This window comes from Amblyomma maculatum, chromosome 4 (assembly GCF_055883805.1).
Source record: "Amblyomma maculatum isolate TAMU_Amacu chromosome 4, ASM5588380v1, whole genome shotgun sequence".
NCBI classification, from domain to species: domain Eukaryota; kingdom Metazoa; phylum Arthropoda; class Arachnida; order Ixodida; family Ixodidae; genus Amblyomma; species Amblyomma maculatum.
In genome coordinates, this window is record NC_139347.1 from 203,539,842 (window position 1) to 203,549,385 (window position 9,544).

Below are 9,544 nucleotides of genomic sequence, written 5' to 3' on the forward strand. Positions count from 1 at the left end.
GCTTGAGGTGATGGAGAACGGCTAGGACGACGGTCTTGCTCTGTGTTCTCAGTACGAAGATGTGCTGGGGTGACAGAAACGCGTCGTGGTGCATAATAGTTATGGCGGGCAGGGCTGTAATAGGGTTGAGAGGGGGGAGCCGGACGGCTGCGGCAATAGCGGGATGTATGGCCAGCTCGACAGCAGACGAAGCAAATAGGCCTATCGTCAGATGTGCGCCACTCCGCAGGATTGCGGGTAGGGTAGCGCGGTGTGTAGGGCGGGGTTGTGGCAGCAGCAGTAACCACTGGGATTGGCTGTGGTGCAGGGGGTGGTGGGGCAGGATTTGAAACGAGGCCCACATTAGCGAATTCTTGGCGGACAACAGACTGTATCATAGCTATTGTTGCCTGTGCAGGAGGTGACGTATGTGTAACAGGAGTCAAGGCCTCGATTTCTCTGCGGACGATGGTAGTGAGGTTATTCTGACTTGAAGGCTGCTGTAACGTGGGCAAGTCGTCACATGAGGATGTAGTCGCCGTGTTGGGAAGGCGCTGAAACCGATGGACGATGCGGGGCTGCTTCGCCTGTTCGAAACGGCGACAGACTTGCAGGACTGAGTCCACCGTAGAGCAGTCTTTACAGAGAAGTATATTGAATGCGTCATCGGCGATACCCTTAAGTATATGGCCCACTTTATCATCTTCGGTCATGGAGGTATTCACCTTTCGACACAATGCGAGAACGTCCTGTATGTAGGCCAGGTATGACTCGGTGGACGACTGAGCCCGAGTAGTCAGGTCTTTTTTGGCTGCCAGAGCTCGCCCAATTGATTTGCCGAATAAGTCCTGCAGTTTTTGTTTGCAGATGTCCCACGTAGGCATCTCCTGTTCGTGATTGGCCAGGTCTTCGCCGTTCCCGCCAGATAGAAGATGATGTTTGCCAGCATTATGCTAGCATCCCAGCGGTTATTCTTGCTGCACCTTTCATATTCGTCGAGCCAATCTTCAACGTCCTTGTTGTCTTCGCCGTTAAAGATAGGCGGATGACGGATTTTGGTTAAAACCATGGGGGCAGCTGGAATTTCCGTAGCGGGTGATGCGTCCTGGGATGCCATGCTTACTGTGGTAGTAGGTGGGGTGAGCTCAGGGAGATGACGTCCACTGCGCAAATCCAGGTTTCTGGCGTGAAAGTACGAGGAGCTGTGGCAAGGGGAATCGAAAGTACCTCCACCAAGGTGTTACGGGGTAGTTAAGCTTGTAGCAGAGGGCGGACACCGAAGACAAGGCTTTCCAACGGACGTTCTCTGTAGGCACCAGCCGACGCTGTTGAACGTCGTCTTCACTCCAAAACTCACGAGAGTCTTCTTCTTCTTTCCTTATGCGTTGCACCGCCTAATGTGACAATATTAATGCCAATGACTCCTATAGGTGTATGGATTTACTGAAAAATCAGTGGCTCTTCAGATACTTTTTATTAATTTTTTATTTCCCATCTTTTAATACCTGACCCACATCACAAACCAGCGCTTTAAGCCCTGGTCACGTTGTTGCATAAACGGGGATTCGGCTCTGATATGCACCACGCTGAAGGTTATTTAGTTTTCTTTCAGCTTGAGTGTCACTCGTGCTACCAAGAGTGAGATTCTCTGAGCAGTAAGGCCTGTGATAATTATTCAAAAAGCAGTTCAGTGAATTAGAGAGCTATGTCACTGCGATTTTGGAGGGAAGTAGATAAACAAAAATATGCTTCAAGGTTTAGTCAGAGCTTTGTCACCTTCTATGCATCAAAATGGGTGGGGCCTGAATTGCTGTTTTCTCCTCTAATCTAGCAGTTGCGCAACGTGGAAACAAAAATTGCTAAATATATACTTAAATATTGCCTAACAAGATCAGATCTATGTACGTATATAGCTTGACCATTAGGAGGAGTCATGTGTTGCTCTGGGAGAAGCAAAATCATGGTCAGTCAGTGCTACCACGTGCATCTTCACGTTTTTGCTGCAACAAGAGCACGCCATAATTACCCCCTGCTGCGCACTTCTCGTGTGTGCCTATAGGATGCCACCATGTTAGGACACTCAGGTTATCATAAAAGACATAAAAGATGAGTGCTTGACCTATGGCAATGCAGTCGCTTAAGATTTAAATTTTTCCAATGCACATTTAGATTTGTAAATGTCCAGTTCTGGAGAATTATTGATTTTAACTCTAATGCCGCCAAGACTACTAAAGCAGGCGCTCATCCTGGCTGAATATCGTTCCAGATACTGACATTACGAACACTTTCTCGCTTGCAGTTGACAAACGGCCATGTAGCAAACTTGGCCTTCCAGCGTTCACCCCTTTTCTTCCCTTGATTCTCGTTAACATCCAAAGTGTTTACATATACGGCTTTAGGTGGAAGTTTCAATCAATTTCAGTTATAACAGTTGCTTTTAAAATTATAATTGCCATTTCAGCGCCTAAGCCTGTTTCACATGCAAGTGAAAGCGCCAGCAATTTCGGCCGGATTAACTAAAAAACCTGTTTTGAGCTCTCACGGCAGCTCCTGTTGGAAATTTTTCGCTGTGTCGATGCCACTTACCGCTAAGTTAACTCAATTACTTTTATGTGAACCAGCCTTTATGTGAAGATTTAAAACGGAATTGATCATATTTTAGTTAAATAGGAAACTAGCAGGGATAGCTATTGAGCCCCATAAACTGATTACAAAAATGAATTACATGTAGTGGCAGCGGCTCCTTTTTTAAAGAATTAGATCTGTTGTGTCCACTACTCTGCTCCCCCGACCTTGTTTAATGAAACTGCCATGCAACATTTAATAATATGCTACTGCTATTTAATAGTTGTAAGCAGCATACTATGCTGTTCATTAAGCTGACCATGATATAAACATTTTAAGCTTCAATAATTTCAGAAAAGAAAGCTGGGCTAAGTTCTAACTGAGTGAGGCAGGATTTTGTCCTCTGGACTCAAAACATTTTTTTATCAATGCAGGAAGAAGTGCCAGTACCTTACCTTGTGCCAAATGATGCAGACAGCTTAGGTTCTGAAGAACACTGAGGTTCTCGAGTAAGCATGTTTCTTTTTTCTTAAATGCTGAATGTTTAAATGCCATGTAGAACACAAATTAGAAGGATGCAACTTTCAGTATACAATAATTGCAGTTCAAAATTGAGTTTAACATGTGTATATAATTGCAAAGGATAATTCCATTTTGACACCAAAAGCTTTGAATGAAGTGCGAATGTTAAGCATTTTGGGCAGATAACCTTTCTCTGGCTTGCATGTTCAGTATATGTTCACATTGATGTTGACCCTAACAAATGTAAAAAAATAGAATTTATCATGGAAGGAACAATATAGCACTGTTTGTCAGTAAAATACACCTGCCATTGTATACATTAGACTGTTATTTGGCACTTGCGTATAAGTGGACTGTTGGGAAATTTGATGGGAACTAACATTTTCGCCCAATAATTATTTGTGGAATATCTCATTTATTTTAAGACGCTGACTGCAGAGCTCAACAAAGTACTTTGCCAGTTGCTGATGAGAGGACACAAGTAGCAGCCCTTCTCATGTCGTATGTGATGCGCCATAAAATCAGCGACCAGGGGGATGACAGACCTGCTGGACCTGCTGAATATAATCTACCCAGGAAAAGCTCCAAAATTGAAATATACTTGTTTTCAAAGCTTTGGGTGCACACATTCCAGAAGCTGAGAACAACTTCTATTGTCTTGATGGTACCAGGTACTTGGGAAGTTCAGCTCAGATTGAGATTCACTGCGAGAACTGTGAGCGGGATGTTGACATAGCCTATTGCTCTTCCTTCCTTGTAATTCCTTTCAAAGAGCAGCTTCAACGAATGCTTGGGCTGCAAAACGTGAAGTTGCTTCCGCAAAGAAGCAGAGGAAGTGGGATTAGTGACGTGGTGGACGGCATAGAACGTGCCAGGCTGTCGGCTGGTTTTTCAACTCACGATATTTCTCTATTGTGGAATACAAATGAAATTAGAGTTTTTGTAAAATACTCTTCTGACATCTGGCCAGTTCAGTGTGATATTCTTCATATGGACCTTGCAGTTTGAAAGCAGAACATGCTTATGCCTGCTCTTTGTTTTGGTTTTTCAAAGCCAAACATGACAACTCGTTTTACACCCTTTGTAAAGGAGCTACAGGAACTTTCCTTAGGATTTCGGTTTGTTAAACATGGGGAACAGGTACAAACAAGGGTACTTGCAGCGGCGTGCTCAGTGGCTGCCATTCGTTCAGCAGTCAGAAGCTATAAACAATTTAATGATTTTTACGGGTGCGGCTGGTGCTACTACCCTGGGGCTCATCATACGAATATTTAGATCCTGCTCCAGAGCGCAGGTCTGTTGTGAAGCATCATGAATTGGGTAGAAAATGAACACCTTAAGTGCTTGTTTATTAATACAGTCAAGGGACCTTGCCTTGCCATGCCCTCGCTTTGATGTGGTGGATGGTTTCATCCCCGATTGCTAACATTGTGCCTGCTTTGGTGTCATGTGACAGTTACTCAAACTGTGGCTAGAAAGTGAGTATGACTGCCCTTGGTAGAAAAGAAACAAAGTGACTCAGATAAATAGCCTGCTGTTGACCATCTCAGCTCCGATAGAGATCACCTGCACCGCAGTGAGGTTTGAAGACAGAGCTAGGTAATTGGAAGGCTTCAGACGCCCTGCAGACCCCCTACCATGCTCTGTACAGAGGAGGGCTCCTGCTTCATTGTCGAGCAAATAGTTTCTTTGGGCATACCACTTCTTTCTTTTTTATTATCATTTTTTATTTATTTTTTAATATTATTTTTGTTTTGCTGGATGTGCTCCGTGACTGCGATGTGCAGGTCTGAGTTACCCTTTTAAACTGAACTAGCTCTGCTAGATGCTTCATGAATGGTTGCACGAGTTGCGTCGTTACATTTCATAGCTCCTCTGTGGTGCTCTGTTATTCACTGAGGCTTGAGCTCCAGAAGCCTGCAGTATTGGTGCAATAGTCATTACATTTAGTAAGTGTCGGTTTCCTCTTTCACTCCTTGTCTCCACTTGTGCAGCTTTATGCATTTTTGAAAGTTTTTCAGTCATGACTGCTTACTGGGTTTTTTAGTGCCTTTACTTTTACATTTGTCATTTTTGATCATTTTTTTTCCAAATGTATACATATATATATATATATATGTGCATTTTTCGTCTGCCTGCTAAGTATTTTGTGATTGTTATAAGTAAGCTTATTTTTTTGTCATCTGGTTCCTATGAGATATGTATTTATAGTTTTTCTTCAGTTACCCTTCCTTACATCTTTCCCAATTTAGCCTGCTTGTCGAGTGTTTGGGTACAGTTTAAATTTGATGTAGTAATGGATGTGTTCTCTGTACATCTTCTTATTTCCATTATTTTCCGACTTTTTTTGCACTTTCGGGTTGTTTTCGTTTTCTTTTCTTTTGCTCCTCTTACAATCGTAGTCTAACGGGCGTGGAGGAATGTGGTGGCACATGGAGCACTGAACACAGGACTCGACTCGGAAAGAAAGGGATAAATGAATTAAAAGTTGTTCCTCCTCCTAAATCTCCTACTATCTTTGTCAGTTAATGAGAGTGGGCACGTTCCAGATATCTTGTCTTTGGTGAAGTGAATTCCACGCTGCTGGCTTACTCAGGCACATTGAAAAGATCGTAATTTTATAAGGAATAGTTGCTTGCCGAACTGCACTATACGAGTACTTGCTTCCACTCTGATCAGCTTAGAGCATCATGCTTTGAAACGGTGATATAAAACGGGAGGGGGGGGGGGGGTAGGTAATCTGAAAAGGGAAGCTGTTGGGTATACTTATGATCTTGACATCTATTTATCAATAGCTTTCTGTTGCCATTGAAAGTTACAATCAAGGAGTCCAGCAAGGTCATATAACATTCACTGCTCGTGTGAATGCTTGAGGCAGCGGGGCTTGCCGATGCTGAAAGTCGACAGTTGGAACTTTCATGTTCTGTGCAGGGTCGGTGCCAAAGTTAGAAAACGCTGTTGTAGCAACGACAGAGTGGCAGGGTCAGTTGGTTGCAATATCAGCAAGAATATTGTAGATGATTTCGTCTTCATAACAAAATTGTTGATCGACTTCCAAGCCAGCGGCTTCCTCCCATTTGTTGAGTGTTAATGCAGAAGTAACGGGGCACAGCTGCTTAGGCTTTGACTGTCTAGGCTTTTGGCAAATATGGTCAACTACGAACGGGCAGGATGCTTTATTGTTAGTGTCTTTTATTGTACCATATGTGAGCATAAATCCATTTATTAGAGTGAAAGCACTAATCGAGCGGTTCAGGGCCTAGCCAAATTGTCTAATGCTTGTGTGTCTGCTCGTGGTGCTTTCACACAAAACAGAAACAATGGGGACAGAGTGGGTTCAAACCCAGGAATTACTCATGGGAAGCAAGTATAAAGTGCCGTAGCTATAACTGCAGTGGATACCCCCATGTGCATACTGCAACACACTCTTGCACTGTTCCCTGGATGTCGTCATCTCCATCAACTGCCACCTGTGCACAAAAGCTTTCGCACGTCCTACTCGGCTTAACAGTGTTAATGTTTTAAATGCTCAGGCAACTAGGCTACAGGCAACTACACAGGATGGCTAAAACAAAGACTCATAACACAAGATGAAGCTGTGGTTGTCTCTGGCTTCGTGAATGGGCTAAGCTTATTCTTTTGACTCCAGTGCTCTTTGGGTGTCAATTGGCTCATTTTAATGGGTGGCTCGTATTCTCTCTCATTTCATGTTGTACAATAGGTGCTGTTATATTTTGATTCGATTATTTTCATTCTGCAGTCGCCATTCTTTGTTGATTTAAAATCTGCAATTAACTTTTTAATGTTGTGGGGATTCTCTACGGGGCTGCGGCTCCGCTCTGAGAACCGAGGTCACACCGCTAGCTCTGACCACAGAGCTAGCTAACGACACACCGAGGCAAACATAGCCAGCGGGCCAAGTTGTTTATTGGGAACGCCCAATGTTCTTCCTCGGTGTCATAGCAGCATCCGCGCGCTACGGCGTCGCGGCGTCGTCTCTCTGGGTGCTCGTCCGGGATGAGATAAGAGGGGAGGGGAAGGAGAGGCCGTTCTCTCACCCCTGCGCTCTCCGCCACAGCACCGGAGGAAAGAGGCCAGAAGGGGAAAGATGAGGGCTCCCCGAGAGAGAGAGAGAGAGTGAGGGTGTTCGCCGCGACGTTCGGGCGAGGGAAATGTTGAATTCCCACAATGTCTTGCCACCTTTGTGATTATCGTCCTACAAAAATACATATGTGACTGAACAGCTCATAGGTGCCAGAGGGACACATGAGTCATGATTCCAACTTTTTCTGTGCTTCCATTTATTCGTAAGGTTTCAACACATTGCTTAAATATAATTTCAGCCATGCCTACTTGATCAAGTAGCGAGTTAGAGCTTGAAACTTCATAGCTTTTTTTTATGCATTAAAATGAAGATACCAGATAAGAGACTCATTTTTTTCTGCACAGAAAGGCACAACTATAGATTGCAACAAACACTTGTTTGGAAGGTTAGAGAGCATAAATAAAAGCCGTTTTCTTTTACCAAGATGAAATTAACTGCACATTTTGCTTAGCCTGATGACTGGATTTTGAGCGCTAATTTTCTAATGTCTTTTGCAGAGTTACATTTTTGGTGCAGGACCGGATAAAGAAAAATGACCCAGGGCTAAAGTGCTTACATAAGCACCTCCCCCCCCCTTTTTTTTTTCTTGGTCCTTACTCACTTCCATCCTACACTTCTGCAATATCACCTATTTTATTCTATCTATATTACTAAGGAAGGACAAGATGTGATCATTGCGATTAGTGCAATAGTGATGCATTAGTTTGGCACAACACAGAACAGAAGCAAAGCCATTAACAGTCAGATATGAAGGTAACACATAAGGGACTAGTCCGGCATTCACTCTCACAAAGCCCATTTTCCTCCCATAAAGCAGCAGAAAAGAACTGACGGAACCATTTGAGAGATGAAGGGCGATAGTGATAGGAATGAGGGTGGCGGTAAAAAAAAATTAATTTCATCACTTCTTTCAATTACATTTTTTTTTCATGTAGTCCACTGTCACAGGATGGAGGGGAAACTATTAAAACCTCTGTGATAATATAAGCAGCAGCAGATCACCTCACATGAAGGAGGCCTCCGGGAATGATGGGGAATTCCTGCTTTCGCAGCTCGACAAGGTCTTCCTTGTTGCTAAACAAATAAGTCGGATTAAACAAGGGCCCAGTCTCGTTCTCAGTTTTTCTCTTCATACCTGCTGCTCATAAGTTACGTTATTTGTCGATCCACATATGAAGCAGGTTAGAATAAATTGGCCCCCTCTTCCTACGTTCGGAGATAAGACCCTAGGCCGCAGCCTCCTTAGCCAGTGTCTTAATCCAGCGCTGCTTGTCCACCAGCTCATTAATGGCCAGAGGGATCAGACCCGCAGTAGCAAAGAAACCCTTTTATATGAAAAAATATTGGGAAAGATGGTCAGTTTGATGAATGTATCTCAGTTCGATCATTATCAGTATTTAAAACCATGAAAAAGTTTAAAAAAAAGTTTAAATGTTGTGGTGTTCCAGAATGAGCAAAGTGCAAAATAGTTATTTTATGCAAGCCGAACCTGCCCGGTCTCACTTTGAGCAAGAACCTTTTGACAGTTTCTTGAAACAGGAGCTTGTGGATAAATGCAACAATATGTCTTTTGCTTGTCACCATGCAGTACAATAGCACATATGTATGGGCCGTTTTTGCTGGTGGATTAAATATTCACAAATTGTTGAGCACTGTTTATGTGTACGGATCTTTGTTGCACATGCAACAAAAATATCTTTAATTACCTTTGCAAAAAATGCATAGAAGGAATTAACGGTTAAGCGATGCATATGGGCAATAGTTGAAACACTGTTTTATGTGTTTAAAATACTAGGTACTGTAATGTCTTGTTAGTGGCGCCAGGCCCACCAGCAGCCACTGGCAGCGTGAACACACATGGCAAGGATGTAGTGGACACACTGACAGCAACGAAAATGACAGAAAAACAATAAAACAAAAAGAGCATCCTACAGGAACTGCATTGTCAATGGCTGGCAATGAGGTGTGGGACAACAGCGTGCATCGCCTGCATGTAGTTTGGAGCGCTGAGCACTTGCGTCAGATAACGTACGGGCTGGCGGCTGGCAGGGCACCATGATGCGGTGCCGAGTGCCAGTCTCACGGGGCCACGTTACCCGAGAGTTCCAGATAAAAACTGCACCACTGGTCGGATACGCACGTGTGGCCAGTCCGCACGAGCTGTTATCCACATCGTTGCAATGCATTTTTATTTGCCCAAGGTTTAATTATTCTTAAATTAGCCCCCAGTGTCCATTTATTAGAATTGTACTTTTGACAAATTAACTGCACATTCGCGGAAATATATTTTTAATTCATTGCCAATATGCTACCTCCAATATGATTTTTAACACTGACCTTCGAAGGCAGCTTGAAGTGTGTATCAATTATATT